The sequence below is a fragment of the Diceros bicornis genome, chromosome 5 (assembly GCF_020826845.1).
Source record: "Diceros bicornis minor isolate mBicDic1 chromosome 5, mDicBic1.mat.cur, whole genome shotgun sequence".
Taxonomy (NCBI): Eukaryota; Metazoa; Chordata; class Mammalia; order Perissodactyla; family Rhinocerotidae; genus Diceros; species Diceros bicornis.
The window spans coordinates 22,637,719-22,653,321 of NC_080744.1; the positions used below are offsets into that span (position 1 = coordinate 22,637,719).

General features: G+C 43.0%; 1 protein-coding gene across 2 annotated transcripts in view; it reads left to right on the plus strand.

Moving 5' to 3' along the window:
* The first annotated feature begins 11,194 nt into the window (after positions 1 to 11,194).
* The window catches only part of STXBP6 (syntaxin binding protein 6), a 226,476-nt gene continuing 222,067 nt past the window's right edge, over positions 11,195 to 15,603 (plus strand). Inside the window, exon 1 of one of the 2 annotated variants that reach the window (XM_058540806.1) lies at positions 11,195 to 11,264. The gene's annotated coding sequence lies outside the window, so the exon portion shown is untranslated. The remainder of the gene's footprint in view (positions 11,265 to 15,603) is intronic. The other variant, XM_058540805.1, reaches the window with a different exon arrangement.

The window sequence follows — 15,603 nt, forward strand, 5'->3', positions numbered from 1 at the left end:
TGAAAAGTGAGAATAACATATGAACAGGAACGTTCATCCAAGAGTTATTTATAATGGAAAAAAAAACAAACTAACCTAGAAACAACCTAAACATCCAAAGATAGGGGACTAGTTAACAAATTATAGAGCCTGTGTTTCTATTAAATACTAGACAGTCATGAAAGCCTTTATATAGCCAATTACGTACCAATATATAACTATTATTTTCATGGAGAGAAGTTACACCATAATACTTAGTGATAAAAGCACTTTACAGAACAGTATGCACAATATGAGTTCATGGTAATTAAATGTATATAAAAATACACAGCAGGCACACACAGAAAAGAAGTTTTGTAAAGATAAACAATGAAGTTTTAACAAATGTTCTCTCTAGGTGATGCATTTATGTATTTTTTTTTCTGTTTCTTTATCTGTATTTTCTAATTTTGCTACAATGATCATGGATTCCTTATATAATTTGAATGCAGGAAATGGAAATATTTTTTTCTAATTCTAAATTTTATATGAATTACCTAAAACCTACTGCTTTGTTCCTAGATGACTGTAAACCGCAAAAATAATGAATGTGGATAGGTGGATGGATGGATGGAGAATTGATTGCAAATAATAACATTATTACAGCTCTGCTACTCACACAAAACCACCTTATTTAAAGGTGGTTTGTATTTATAAAAAGATTTACAGTGAGCCCGGTTCATTCAAACCAAATGACTTGACTAGATGATTTTGATGCTGTGCCCTTTATGGCTTAGACTGGAAAATTATTAAGCTAGATAAGTAGCTTTTCTTTGCTTATGTTTATGCCATAATTCTTCTAAGTATATATATTAGTCAGCTTTTGCCACAATAATGCTGCATAACAAATGACCCTAAAACTTGCCTGCTACAAGAACACACGTTAAATGTTCTTGGATCTGCAGGTGACTATGGCTCAGCTCATCTAGGCTGATTTGGCTGGGAAGTTATGCTTCAGAAAGCAGGATGACAGGACTTGGACCGGGGCTTTCAACTGGGTACAAGTCCGTTCCATTTGTGTTTTTTCTGGGGTTCGGGATAAAGTAGCAGGAGCTACCTGAGGTATGCTCTTCTCATGGCAGATCACCAAACAAAAAAATCAAGCAAATGTACACAAGCACATTTCATTTACAGCCTCTTCTCACTTCTGTTCGCCAAAGCGAGTCACATGGCTCAATAAATTCATCGGGTTAGGGAAGTATATTGTGTTACAAGAGGAAGGGAAAGTGATTGGATATTGGTTGAACAATACTCCTAATTATCTCAGTAAGTGAATCAGTGACTGGGAAGTAACCCTCAAGACATTCTATGGAAAACTATGTAACAGGAGACTTTAATTTTGGGGTTGAGAGAAACCTTAAGTTAGTTCTCAAATGGGCATTTCTACATTCTATTTTTGCTTTAATTACCAGTCTACCTTTTCCCTCTTTCCTATCCCACTAAGTCTATCCCACTAAGTGAACCATTTGCCCAAGTGTGAGGCCAGTACTACACTGTGCTAACAGGCATTCCTGTGTACCAATACAGCCTTCCTCCTTTCACAGGATGAAAAATATCTGTTCACTTAACTGGACAACTTCACAGCAAAACTACCCCCAAGAACAACCAAAATCAGTTAAATAGTTCTGCCAAAAGAGAAGCTGCTTTGCGATAAAAGAGAAGCTAGTCAGAGAAAGGTGTGTTTTTCCTCTGTGACCTGGAGGGTTACTTCCCAGTCACTGATTCACTTACTGTGATAATTAGGAGTATTGTTCAACCAATATCCAATCACTTTCCCTTCCTCTTGTAGCAGAATATACTTCCCTAACCCGATGAATTTATTGAGCTAACAGATAAAAGGAGAAACGCATAAACATGGCTGTATTTGATTCTCTGTAGGTGAAAATTAAGAGTCAAGGATGTCAGTGGAGAAAATACAATCATCCTTCCCCAAGAGCTCTTGTCTCTGGCACCATGGCACCTGCCATGTAAAACTTTTAAATGTGCCCTTGCTTACTCTCTCCATCAGCTGCCAGAGTTCTCAACATCCCCGTTCACTCCCTTTCTTCTCAGTGCTGCGTCGGTTATGTTGTGTCATCCATAGCAAACAGAGAAAGGACGATGTGTTTTCTTGAAGCCTATTTGAATATGCCCAATGATGCAGATAAGAGGAGGTAGAAAAGTAAGAACACGAGCAACTGACATGGAGATCTGTCCTGTCTCATGGGACATTCAGCATGGAAATGACTTTGGACTGGTTCTGGTAAAGCATAACAGAGTTGTAGAGGGTTACAGAAGACAATCTGCATAAATGTGAATTCTTGCCAAGAAGAATTTGTGCTGAAGGTGAGAATACCACCTAACAACGTAATTAGGGTGGAAAGTTAGGGAAAGTGAATGGCATGCTGCCAATGTTGTTGAGACCAGTCCTTTTGGAGGCTCCTTCCTTTTTTTCTATTTGTGAGTGCTTCAGGGTGGTGACATTCTGAGTGAAGAAAATGAATAGTCAAGGTATTTAAATGGAGAGTAGGGGTTTGCCCCATCTCACCGCTCCTGCCTCCCAAACTGGGAAGACAATGGTTCCTGTTCAAACCATCTCATTTCCTTTCTTTAGTTCCTGAATATAATATCAGGAAAAAAAAAAAAGGACTGTCTTGTTCAGATACTTTCAGTCATCTCTGCCTAATGCACATCTGTCAAATTAAGACCAGAATTTACAGTTGAATAAGGTGGTGTTTTTAAGGAAAGGGACACTTTTGGCAAAATTCTATAAATAAATTTAAAGGAAGGAATAGATCATTTGTTATAGATCATTCAAAAAACTCTTATATGAAGCAAACTGTATATTCTATGTGGTGTCTATAAGGCAAGGATTTCGTGCATTTAGCAGTTGTGCCCTTAGGGTGGAGGGCTGGTCACATTTACAACTTTTGAAAAGTTAACCCTAGACTGGAGATTAGTTAACTGTTTAATATATAAGATGACAACAAATAGACAGATGCAAAAAATAATGATTAGCGAAGAGTTTGGGGATCAAGATGAAGTAAATACATCACAGGTGTTATCCTGCTGAAATTAAATTATCAAAAATAATCAGATGTTAACTAGGTGTTCATTATGTATTAAATAAAGCTTAAGCATTATAAAAAATAATATACTTCTAAAACCCCCACTTTAGTAAAAAAAACTATTTATTATTCATAGGAGCACATTATTTTGCTTGACCTCTCAGCAGTCTTCAACACAGCTGACCACACGTTCCTTCTCGAAATACTACTTTCTTTGCTCCAGAATTACTCAACCTCTTTCCAGCCTGGAAGTCACCTTGGATAGCTCCTCTTCCTCAAGACCTCTTAACGCTATAGTTCCTTGGGGCTGAAATGGGCTTTTCCCGCTAGTCATTCCGTACTCATTCTATACAATAGCATCATCCATCTAAATGCTAATGGCTCCCAAATATCTACTTTCCAACTAGATCTATTTTCTGAATTCCAAACCTGTATACTATTTGACTATTCCACTTGGTTCTCTGACAAGATCTCAACTTGATGTCCAAAATGGATTTTTGAGTTTTCCTTCCTAAATTTCCAACTATATCAAATATGTGAATGACCTCACCATCTCCCCAGTGGTTTAAGGAAGCAATATGGAGATTGTAGTTAATGTTTCCTTCCCTACTCTCAATCCATTAACAAATTTTATTTTTCTTACCTCCAAAATATAGCTCAATCTGTACTCTTTTCCTCATCTCCCTAGTATTAAATCTTGTCTTAACTACTTTCTTCTCTCCCACCTGGACTACTGTAGTGGTCTCCAAAGTGGTTTCCCTTCTACTCTTGATTTATTTCAACCCATTTCCCACATAGCACAAAGTGGCCTTAAAATGTGAATTGGTCTTTGCCACTGCTCTGTTCAAGAAGCTTTGATGACTTCCCATAGGATTAAAAAGATAAATCCTGAAAGCAGAGCATGATCTGGGTCCTCAGGGTACACCATCCTCCTTTCACCCATGCTCCAATCGCTCTGGTCCTTCCTTCACTTCTGTGATGGCATCAAACCCTTTCCCACCTTTGGGTTTGTTACTCTGTTCCTGCTGTTTCCACCTGGAATGTTCTTCCCCAGTCTTCCCTTGGCTAACTCTGATTCTTCCTTCACTTCCTCAGAGAGGTTTCCTTGATGAACACCCTCTTGCCAGAACCAGCTTAGGTTCCCATAGTATACATTAACACCCTTACTTCAAAGCATGAGTCATACTTTGTAGCTATATATCTACCGGTTTCATATCTTCCTCCTGCATCAGACCACAAGGTTCCTATGTCAGGAATCGTGCTTGTCATTTTCACTGCTGTAGCCCCAGTGTCTAGCACAGTGCCTGGTCCAGAGTAAGTTTTTAATATTGGATGTGTGATTAGTTTCAACAATACTTTTATACAGTTTCATGTACTGATTTTTTAAATTAAGCTGGTTTCATAAATAGTCTCTAGTTAGTTATCCCATTTATAGTTTACAAAAAATTCATAATATTCCATCAAATAAATATGACAAAATACACTTAATTATTTCCCATTTCCTGAGAACTGTTACTCATTTTTGTTATTATATAACGCTGCTATAGTAGAGGTGTTTCCTCGAGAGAAATTCAGAGAGGTGGTCACAGGATCACCAGCTTTTCTTTGAAAGTATTGTAACAAGTTATAGTACCCCCAAGATGACTTATCTTGAATAATTTGGTCATGCTTTTTAAATGCTTATCAAAGAAAACATGCTATTCTATGTGAGCTCCAGTCCTAAAACCAAGTCTCCCCATGTGGGTCATTACTCATTTTATGAATCACACTAGTAATGACATTAGTAATGTCTAATTTCTTATAGGTCCTATGAACATATCCCATTATATTTTATGTGTGGTAAAATTATAATGACACCAGGATGTCTGTCGGGAAGGTATGTTTATTGTGACTATGACATCATACATTTGATTGAGAGTCAAGACTTTTATTGACTCAGATATCAATGAAGAGTAACAAAATGACTTGTTCTTTTAACTGGTACCTTGAAGCCAGAAACTCATTGCCTTTACTCAAGGATGCATTACAAAAACTTGAATTATGAACACTACATATTTTTCAATAAGATTTCTTTATAAAGAAAAGATAATAGAATCTCAAAAAGATTTTCAAAAATACTTTTTGATTTTTAGAAAAAAATAAATGTATTAACTTTCAAGTGGGAATAGATACAGGACAAAAAGTTGGTGAAGAGGTTGTTCTTTCAGAGCCGACAGCATACCTCAGCCAGGGGTCAAGGCCCTAGCAAAGAGAATTATGACTGTATTCTAGAAAGAGGCCTGCTAGAAAGTGGTCTGGATGGTGAGTGCTGTGACAAGGTAGACTTGAATCTGATTTGGTTCAGTTAGCTTCTGAAAACTGTTCCTTGCCTAGCTTGTTGGAGCTCTTTGGGGATGGACATAATATGGTTCCTGGGATCCTGTTTCAAACAAGCTCAAGTCCAGCCCTGGAGCCAAACTCAGTTTTTCAGAAATATTTGCTTCACTAATGGAGCTCTTTCTTCCCTTTCTCCCTTTCTTCCTTCCTTTCAATAAATAAAGAAGGTTTTCTTCAGCCCACCATGATAGACACTATAAAGGATATAAAGAAGTTTACAGCAAGGCTCAAGCCTCAAGCAGGATGGATTAGACCCATGCAAACCCACTTCTCCAGTGTAAAAGACCATGGTAAGAGTCAAGGAAAGATGCAGATAAAGGAGTGGGAGACGCCTCTGGCTGACACAGTCAGTGAAGATTTCCACAAAGGAGGCATTTGAGACAGCTCAGAGAAAGACAGGGTAGGATTTAGAGATTTGGAGATGCAGCCTGGAGATTGGAGTAAGAAAAGGCCTCCAGGGCAAAGGAAATAGATTCCACCTTTAAAGTGCTTTTTTGTTTTCTCTCTGTCTTTCTTGGCTGGGTGTCCTAACGCAGTGCTTCTTAAACTTGAATGTACCAATGCATTACCCGGCAGTCTTGTTAAAATGCAGATTCTGAGTCGCCAGGTCTGGAGTAGGCAGGAATCTGCATTTCTAAAAAGCTCCCAAGTAATGCTGAAGTTGCTAGACTGAGAAGGGCACTTTGAGTAGCCAAGTCCTAGGCCGCATGTTGCTAAGATGAGGCAGCAGCAGTGGGAAATCACAGGGCCACCGACAGCTGGGCAGGTCTGTTTGGCCTGAAGAGCTTCTGGGGACAGAGCAACAGGAGCTTCTCTCACTGTTAGTCTTTTGGGAGAGCTCGGGGACCAGAAGAAACAAGAGAAAGAGCTGCCTATGTAATAGAGGAGACCCCTCCACTCAGACTATAAATGGATGGCATCCCTCTATCCTCCACCTACGGCAGCTGCACAGGAACCCAGGGAGGGATAGCAGCTCTGTGTGGTCACTGACTTGCTTGTGCCCTGGCAGAATAAGGGATTCTTTGTTAGCTCAAAGCCTAGCGGCTTTTCTGGCTCTTGGTGGAGACAGTCATTTTAAACCAAAAATAGATTTTCCAAAATATTGCTGAAATAACAGAAGGAGTAATTAGGATGGTTCAGTCTACCAAACTCTAAACTTAATACATCAAACCAGGCCTGAGTTAAGGTGGAGGCCCTGCTGCAGCAGAGGGTGATCAAAACAATCTTAGTATATTTTTATTTTTCTGCTGGATACTGTTTTGCAAGACTTTAAATTCAAGCAAGTCAAGAGATAAGAGAAGAAGAACCATACTTGGCTATTTGTGACCAAAATTCAGAACTAGTCACTGTTTAAACTGATTTATCTGTATAATATCTTAGTAGATCTTAATTGAGTCCTAACTTAATAAACACCAATGCTGAAATCTTTAAACTATTAGTCTACCCCCTTTGTGAAAACAGGAATGCTCTATTGCGTCTGTAGAGGTAAAATGTGATTGCTGGTAGCAGAGGCAGTGTTTGTAAGAAACAGCTCGGATTGGAAATTCAAAACACACTCTTGGTTTCCCCCTCCTGTTTTCTTGAAGTTACCAAGATGGATGGTCATGGGATGAAAGTAGCAACATTTATTCAGCACTTGCTGTGGGCCAGGTCCTGTGCTAAGTATATTTCATGTGTTCCCTTTTAATGCGGCAATGAAAATCATAAGTAGATAGAAATATGCGTTTTTTAGGAACAAGAAATCTGGCATTTAGAGAAGTTGTAGACTTTGCCCAAGGTTATACGGCAATGAAGAGTTGAGGCAGAGGTTCAAACCTAAATCTGTCTAAAATAAAATCCATGCCCTTTCTACCACGGCATGATGCCTCCTAACACCAGATTATTTTATGTTTCTTGCTGAGGCTAGTTTGCTCTTTTACAGCAGCTATTCTTATAAGATGTTGAGTTACATCAAAAGTCTATGGGGTTAACAACTGGTTAACCGTAAAGACCTTTAAGATGCCTCCCAACCTTTCACACATCCTCCCACTGCAGTGCTCTTGCACGTGCTGTTTTCGCTGCCTGAAATTCTCTTTCTTTGCTTCTTTTTTGTCTACTTAACTACCTCAGATTTATCCTGCAGACCTCAGGTACAGAATGGGCTCATGTTCCAGGACCAGATATCATTCTGGTACCATTACAAACTGCAAACGTTAAATAGGTTTCTCTGAGTTAGCTCCTGCAGGAAAATGAATGGAATTCCAAGCAACTTAAAGGAAAGACCCCTCCAGCTCTAAAAACAATGACTAATTTTTGGTTGATTGAACCGTATGAAATTGCCGATATTCAAGTGACTGTGACCAATGAAAATAGCAGTTTCATATGGGTCAACCTAAAAGTTGATAAAATGAGACTTCCTGAATTTATTACCTGAAATTACATCATCAGAATGAAAAATTTGAAAAGCTATGCTGTGTAAAAGGATTTTTTTTTTAAATATAGACTTTACTAGTTTTGAAGACATACTATGATTGATGATACTATACCACACATGATTGCTGTTAAAATAGATATGTTATAATGCACGGTTCCATAGATCAAGCTCTCTTTGTCCACGCCAATTTGTTTCATTTGTTATTTAGACAGCACTTCCTTCTACAGCCCTATGCAACCTAGAACATCTCAATCCGTGGTGTTTTAGGTTGAGGTTGACAGCGGGCATTATGGGTTTCAGGAGAATTCTGGGTGAAGTCAATTTTTTCTTGCACCACTTTATGCTCAGAAGGAGGGTTTCGCTGTGTGACCTGGTGTCCTTACAATCATGAGTTCACTTGTACCATAAGAGGGAACTTCTTTCATGTTTTCCTTTTCTATTCCAGAATATAACAGTGATTTAAAAGTCTATAATTTGGCATCTAGATGAACTATAAGGTATTTTTCAGTTCTGTGGTTTCAAGATTAGACTTTAAGGAACAAAACCCAACTATGCTTGCTCTCGTGTGCATAGGGTATTTCTGTAACTATATGCAAGGAACTGGCAACAAGAGTAGTTCTTGGCGAGGGAAACTTACTTTTTCTCTTTAATAAGCTTTATTTGCACTGAGCTTCTTTTTAATATCATGTATTATTTACTACTAATAAAATAATTTAAAAAACAAATGCAATTAATTTAAAATTTAAGTAGACAATGCATTTTACTTGTAAAAGCACAGAGCCCCTCCCTTTGTAAATGTTTACATCCTGTTCTTCCTGGTCTTCTTTACAACCTTATCATTATTGTGATTTTTTAAAAATAATAATTCTTAGGAACTGTGGGAGATCGAAAGAGATACAGAAGATTTTGATGATGGAAATTGCTATTTATTCTGCAAATATTTGTAACTTCTTGTTATGTGATAGGTCTGGGGCTAGGTACTTCTTCCGTTCCATAAACTCTGGGCAGCTTCTTGTGTAAACATCCAAGCATTTTTTTTTTTCTTTGAGAGTTCTGCATGCTTAAAATGCTTCCCAGAGATAAAGTGGCGGTCTGTTCTCCGTGAATGCCGCAACCCCTGAGCTCACCTGCAGTACTGAGGTAAGTCCCAGGTGTCTGGTTGAGGCAAGGAAGGTGGTGGAAGGGAGGGTGACTAGCCATAGAAACTACTACGGGGACATTTTAACTCATAAAATTGTTGAATTACCCAAAAGCTGATTCCAAAGATTTGTAAACAGAATCCTGAACACACTAAAAGAGCTGGCTAACTCAAAAAAGATTGCTACTTAAGATAAGTTTTGTAAAGCCATAGAATTTCCTTGTTTAAATTCAGATTTCATAGAGATGATGTATAGATAAGACCAATGCCTTATATTTGCTTCAACTCTGAGTTTTCAAAGCCCTTTGATGTGCATCATTGCTCTGAACCCTCACACATACACTGTGAGAATTGTTTTCCATTTCACAGATGAGGAATTTGGAGTCATGTGCCCATGGAAACCTGGAGGAAATGGCTGAGGTTTAGACCGGGTGGGGGAGACCTACCTGTTGGCACTAAGCTAGCCCCACCATGAGCCTCTCCAGAAATAAGCAGAGCACATCTGAAATTATGAGGGAAATTCCCCTGATTTTCATAAAACCACAACAGTGAGTATGCCCTGGGTATCTCCATTTCTTCCATTCTTCCCCTCCAAACCACCTTCCTGAGTCTGCAGCCCAGCCCATCTTCCTAGAGTTAAGTTCTGATTATGTCTCCATCTTCCCCCAGCATCTTTGCTGGCTCCACGTAGCCTACAAAATGAAGTTCAGTCTCCACAAACTGGCAATCAAGTCCTCAGCCTCCGGCCCCATCCACTACTCCAACGCTCTTTCTCATTTCAGGATGCTATTTCCTACTAGAACAACGCAGACCAGGGTATCACTATCTAACACGCCAGCAAGGCCTGGGCTAGGGTGAGGCAGGCCAGAAAATTTCAGGGGACATCAAAGAACTCAATCATCAAGATAAATGTTTTAATGCAATATTTTTAAAATTTAATGCAAAAAAGTGATGAAAATATCAAAATTTAAAATAAAGGCAGGGTCAGTATTACCGGTTTTTCCTTTATTTTCAGACTCCAAAATGCCTACGTAGGGCACTGCTACCCATCCTGCAGTGACTTCCCACTAGGGTACCCTTATTAATGATGTTTCCCAAAAGTTAGTTCTCACAACCCTTTGCACACCAGTAACTTCTCTTCTTGAATGTCCCGGCATTTATTTGTAACTCTCCTCTGTCTGGAGAACATATTTCCCCTAGTAACTGGTTGTACTTGGACGGCGATCTGAATCATCTTGGCTCCCTTCCAGCGCCTTCCCAAAGGACGGTGGACCCTCAGCGTCTCTTTGCTAAAAGAATGCAGAGAGCACAGTCCTCAAAGTGGCTGTCTGTGGGCTTGAGCAGAGAAGGATCCCAGTTATGTTTTGTTTGGTCCAGGGTGTTTTTAAAAAACTGAATTTGTTATCAAGATTTAAAAATCAGGATATTTTACAAGAAAAAAATAGAAATCTCTGTCATTTCTTGAAAAATCAGAAACTCTAGCCAAAGTAGGCCGGGCTTCTCCCTTGACAGCCATGGGCATTTAGAGCAGAGGAGCTCTGCCTCGGGAGCTCTCTCCAGTTCGTCGCCTCCTGCCCGTTTCACTTATTTGCATTGCCTGCCAGGTCCCATTAGCTCTTCGGGTTTGTGACTGTGGACATGAAGGGACGAATTCAGGAGATAAAACCCCTCTGCTGGGTCCCCTCGTTCTCTCCTGGAGAGTAAATGTTTCCTCGTTGTCCTTTGGAGTACAGTCTTGCAGAGAGGCTCGCAGAAGCAGCACACCTTTCTAGCCCACAAACTTCTCACAACCCGTGAAACTTGCATTGCCCTGCGCACACTGTTTCTCCCTGGCCCTTTGCCCTCTCGGGCGCTGAGCCTGCTCTCCACTCCACTCCCCGCGCTCAGGAGCCTGGGGCGGGTCCCCGGCCCCCCGCCGCCGCCCTGCCCTGGCTAGGGCGCTCGGGCTCGCCCACGGCGGCACTGGGCATGCTCAGAGGCGGCCGCGGGGGCAGGTTTGCTTCGCGGGCGCTCGCACTCGGCGGCGGGCGGGCGGGCGCGCGGCTGCAGCTGGAGCTCCAGCGCCCGGAGTTGGAGTTGCCGGGAGTTTCCCCCAGCCCCTCCCTCTTCGCGCGCGGCAGCGGGAGCGCGAGCGGCGGCGAGCCAGTGCCCGGGCCAGCCGAGCCTTGTCCGGAGCCCGGAGCCCCGCGCGGGGCAGCCCCCGCGCAGGAGCCTCGCCGGCTGGGACGCGTGCCTCGCACTGGCACTGCAGGCGCACGAGCCAGGCTGCACGGTAGGGCCAGGGCGTGGGAAGCCGGGCGGGAGAGGCAAAGGCCAGGCTAGGGGGGATGCGGCTGCAGCAGCCCCGGCCATCGGGGCGCCCGGCGTTCCGTCCGATGCGGGCGGCCGGGGCAGGGACCCGGCTGCGGAGCCGGAGGAGTAGGCAGGCGGCCAGAGAGATGCTTTCAAGTTGGCGGGCGGCGGGAGAGGGGGCTGCGCGCCCCGGAGCAGCTGCTTTGTGCGCTCCGAGAGCGGCTCGGGTCCCTGGTTCTTCCCAAACCTGGGACCCGGTGTGCGGGCAGGGTTGGGCAACCTGCGGAGCAGAACAGTTTCCTCCGAGAAAGTTGAGGATGGAGCCTTCTTTCCTCACTGTCCTCGCGGTAGGATGGGTCCCCAGGCGGAGTGGGTCGCTGCGCCCCTGGGCTGAGCTCCTTCACTCCCGGCTGAAATCCACGAATTACCCCGACCTCTGCTTCCCTGGAGTCTTCTAGGAAAATCATTCCTGCCAAAACTGAGGTAGGCTCTCCAGGCGGGCACGGCTCCTTGCCTCTGGGCGATGCCCCCTTCTCAACCCCAGACGTGGCCAAGGGCGCGGGGTTCGGAGTCACCGCTTGTGGTGCGCGCCAGAATCGAGCCTCCCACACATGGCGGGGCAATGTGGCTAGGGTAGGTAGGTGGCCCGATTTTTCCTCCAGCCTTGCCTTAGGTTTACAACACCCCACCAACCCCACCGCCTTCATCTTCGCAGAGGACAGGACCTGGAGGGAAGGGCCAGGTGGAGAGTTTGGGATGACATTCTGTTCCTTAGGAGAGGTTGTCTGGATTGTACCTGCCTTGGCCTTCGATCCCAGGACTTCATAAGGAACCCTCTCCCCTTTCTATTATTCTTCCTTAGGGGCTCGGTGGGAAGGAGTAGGGCCAGTGGGTCCACAAGAATGTCCACCTCATCCCACTGGCTCCTAAGGTCGCTTTCCAGGCGACCCCAGGACCCTGGAACTGGCATTGTGCAGATGGCGAGGGTGTGGAGGATGCTGAGGGTTTCTCCTGGCTACACTTTTTTCAGTTCTTGTTTTGAGTTTTGGGGGTTTGCCCGCACACGAGTCAGAACTGTGCTGTCATAACCCCAGGGGTGGAGGAGCTTCAGCCAGGCAGTGAGCCGCTCTTCGCCTCCAGGCTGCTAGTGGGAATCGGTCCAGAAATGATTATGCAGGCTAGAAATATGCCTCTCTTTTTTTCTTTTTTGGCTGAACACCTTGGCTGTTGGGGTTTGTGTGTTAAGTTCTTAAAGGGGCACCCACTCACTGCTCAAGTGTTATATTTTAAGGGCTCATCATTTCTGCTGCATTTTTTCCTCTTTGCTTTTTCCTTGGGGGTAATCTGCTTTGGGGCAGATTTCCAGATGTGGGGAAACCACGTGGTTTGGGTAAACAGGTTCTAGAGTCAGATAGACCTAAGGTAAGATTTTAGCTTTACAGCTGATGACTGACTGTGCTGATAGACAAATTGTTAGCTACTCGGAACTTCACTTTCTCTTCTGTCAAGTGGGGATAATAGTGGCCTTATTTCCTTCCATTGCAGGGTTATTGTGAGACTTGGGGGAGATAATGAAAAGTGTTAAGAAAACTTTAAAGCACCGTTCATGTCTTGGAGTGGCTGTGGGCTTTACTCATTTTTTTTGAATTAGCTAATTCTTTTAATTATAACAAGATACCTAAGTCTTCTCTCCTTTATCCACTCCTCACCAAGAGGTTTAGTTGCTTAGATCTCAGTACCTATTTCTTTACTTCTCTTCCCTTAAATCCATCTCTCTCTTGATTTTAAGGGTTGAGACTTCAGTCTTCATATTTATTTGAGGGCAGCAGCATGGTACAGATTAGGAGGTCGTGGGGGGAGTTGGCTTGTCAGTGTTCAGACTCCTGGGCTCCAGAATTGGCATGTCAGCAAGGCCCCAGTTTGAGATCCAAGGCTGATGAGGGTGTCAGGAGGCCCTGGGCTGGAGCTCTGGCGTGGCCTCTAACGGTGACCTTGAACTAAGAACTCAACCTTTCATCCTTGGTGAAATCAGTCTGTGAGATTGAGAGCCAATGCTGGTCAGAGGCAAGAACAGGTGAGAGTGTCTCTCATTCAGTTAATAAGGGTCTAATCAGGCGCCTGAGCCCCACCCCAGGTGGTACCTCTTCCCTAATCCTAGGGCAGTGATTCTCTAACGTGAGCATCAGAGTCACCTGGAGGGCTTGTTAAACCACAGATAGCCGGGCCGCACTGCCCAAGTCTCAGATGCTCTAAGTCTGGGGGGGGTGGTGGTGCCGGCGGTGGCAAGAGTTTGCATCTCTTACTAGTTCCAGAGGATGCCAATGCTGCTAGTTCAGGGACGATGCCTATAGAATCATTGAGTTACGGGGTGAAGGAGACTAAAAGAGGTGAGGTTTGTTCTGAAATGCCATTATTTTAATACTTCATATATAGAGACAGGGTTTCTTTGGGGGCATTTTAGGAACTTACCTAAAGCATTTTGTATTTCCAATACCTGTACCAGTTCCCATTGCCCAGTTTTAATAATTCTGATTGCTCTTCAAATGAATGAATTTTGCACAAAAAAAGATAGGATTCCACCTTCTTTTCATGCTGTAAAATACTTGGCCTCTGGGGTTTCTAGATCACTCTTGGGTAGACTAAGATTGATATTGATAATCAACAATTACCCTATTTCCTTTCTTTGGAGATCTCAGACATTTGTGGAAAGGAGGTTGCATAAAATTCTGGCAGCTTGAACCTTAAAGTTGAAGAACAGGTTGAATCACATTTGAGCAAGTTTTCAAAGAATTTGCAGTATGGTGTCTTCTCTGAATGAACAGCTTCCCCAGGCCTGGGGGCAGGTGAAGTACACCCTGTGACAGATGTCCGTAGTGGTCAGACCTGGGAAAGGCCTTCCACTCCTTCTGGAGGATGGTGGTGTTGGGAGTGACTAAGACCCAAGGAGGGGGTAAGACTGACTTTCGGGAGCCCCTATGCAGTATCAGTGCTGCTCTGTGTAACTTAGCTTGTAATCAAGCACTGTTTGGGCGCAACCCAATCTTTTCTTCTCATTGTCCCCTAAGCTATGGTCCTGGGCTGAGAGCTCGCCATGACTTACGATGTCCTAAATTTAGCCTTGAATTTTAACTGCTTTGTATCAGAGAGGCTTCAGGAGCCTGCTTGAGTCAGAGGGGTTCCTGAGGTGACGTCCTGAGGAAGGAATAAGGTTTACGTAGCACTCAATGGACTAGGTGTAGGAGGAGGTCCGCACTTCAGCTAGTTTTTGTGTTGCCGTGCCAAAGGAATCCAGCTGACAAGCATGCTTTATCTCGGCTTTCCATTTGTGCTTTGTTTTAGTTTTAAAATAATTAGCACTAGAGAAACCTATCAGTAAATCAGAAACCTATTCAAAAACTCAAGTGCACCGCTTAGTTTTAGTAGATAAAACTGCAGAGCTCATGCCTGTCTTCCTGACTGTAATCAGCATTCGGTGAAGAAACAGCCTTCAGCGTTGTTCTTAAGATTCACTAGCTAATTTAAATGGTTTCTCCCACTTAACGCGAGTAGGGAACATTTCTATTTTAAAATTTGTTCCCATAACTTGATGTTTATATTTTGGGTGTTACCCCTGCTTTTCGCCGCTAGGGGTTTTTCCAGCGTGGGGAAAGCCTCTTTCCTTATCTCCGTGGTTCACTTTTCTCAGCAAATGACTACTTGATATCTTTGCTCCCTTGGATAAGTCTGTTGTGAGACAGTCATTATGATACTTTATTTCTGTTTGGTCAGCAGAGCTGTTGTTACTAGGCCAGAGAGAGTCAGCCCATTCCTGGAACACTTCTCCTTAACCTTCCTGGAGGGTGCTTTTAAACTAAAACTCGAGTTACACTGCACTAGCTCAATTCTAAGATACATTTTTTTTTTTTTACATTTCATCATTTTCCAATTTCAGAAATCGAGATGGGTCTTAAAAATTATGAACACATTTAATGTATGGTTTCTTTTTTCTTTTTCTGTAACCTGGCATGTTAATAGAGTAACTTCCAATTGATGATATTCTAAAACAAAGCTAATTTGGTTCCTTGCACTGGTAGGAAATATGGTTTCTACTCAGTGCTGTCCAGCTGATAGAATTGAGCAGCAATTGAATTAGCTCAGTGGTTCCCAGAGTCTGTGTGAAGGATGCTACTGGGTGGCTGTTAACAGGTGTGCTCTTGTAAAGGGCAAATCAGTTTGGAAGCACTGCCTGTTATTTTTCCTCTCTTGGAGATTCTCAGCATGTGCAGCATCATATCAAAGCCCCTGAGAAGTACTACAGTTAACAGTAGCAACAACAGAAA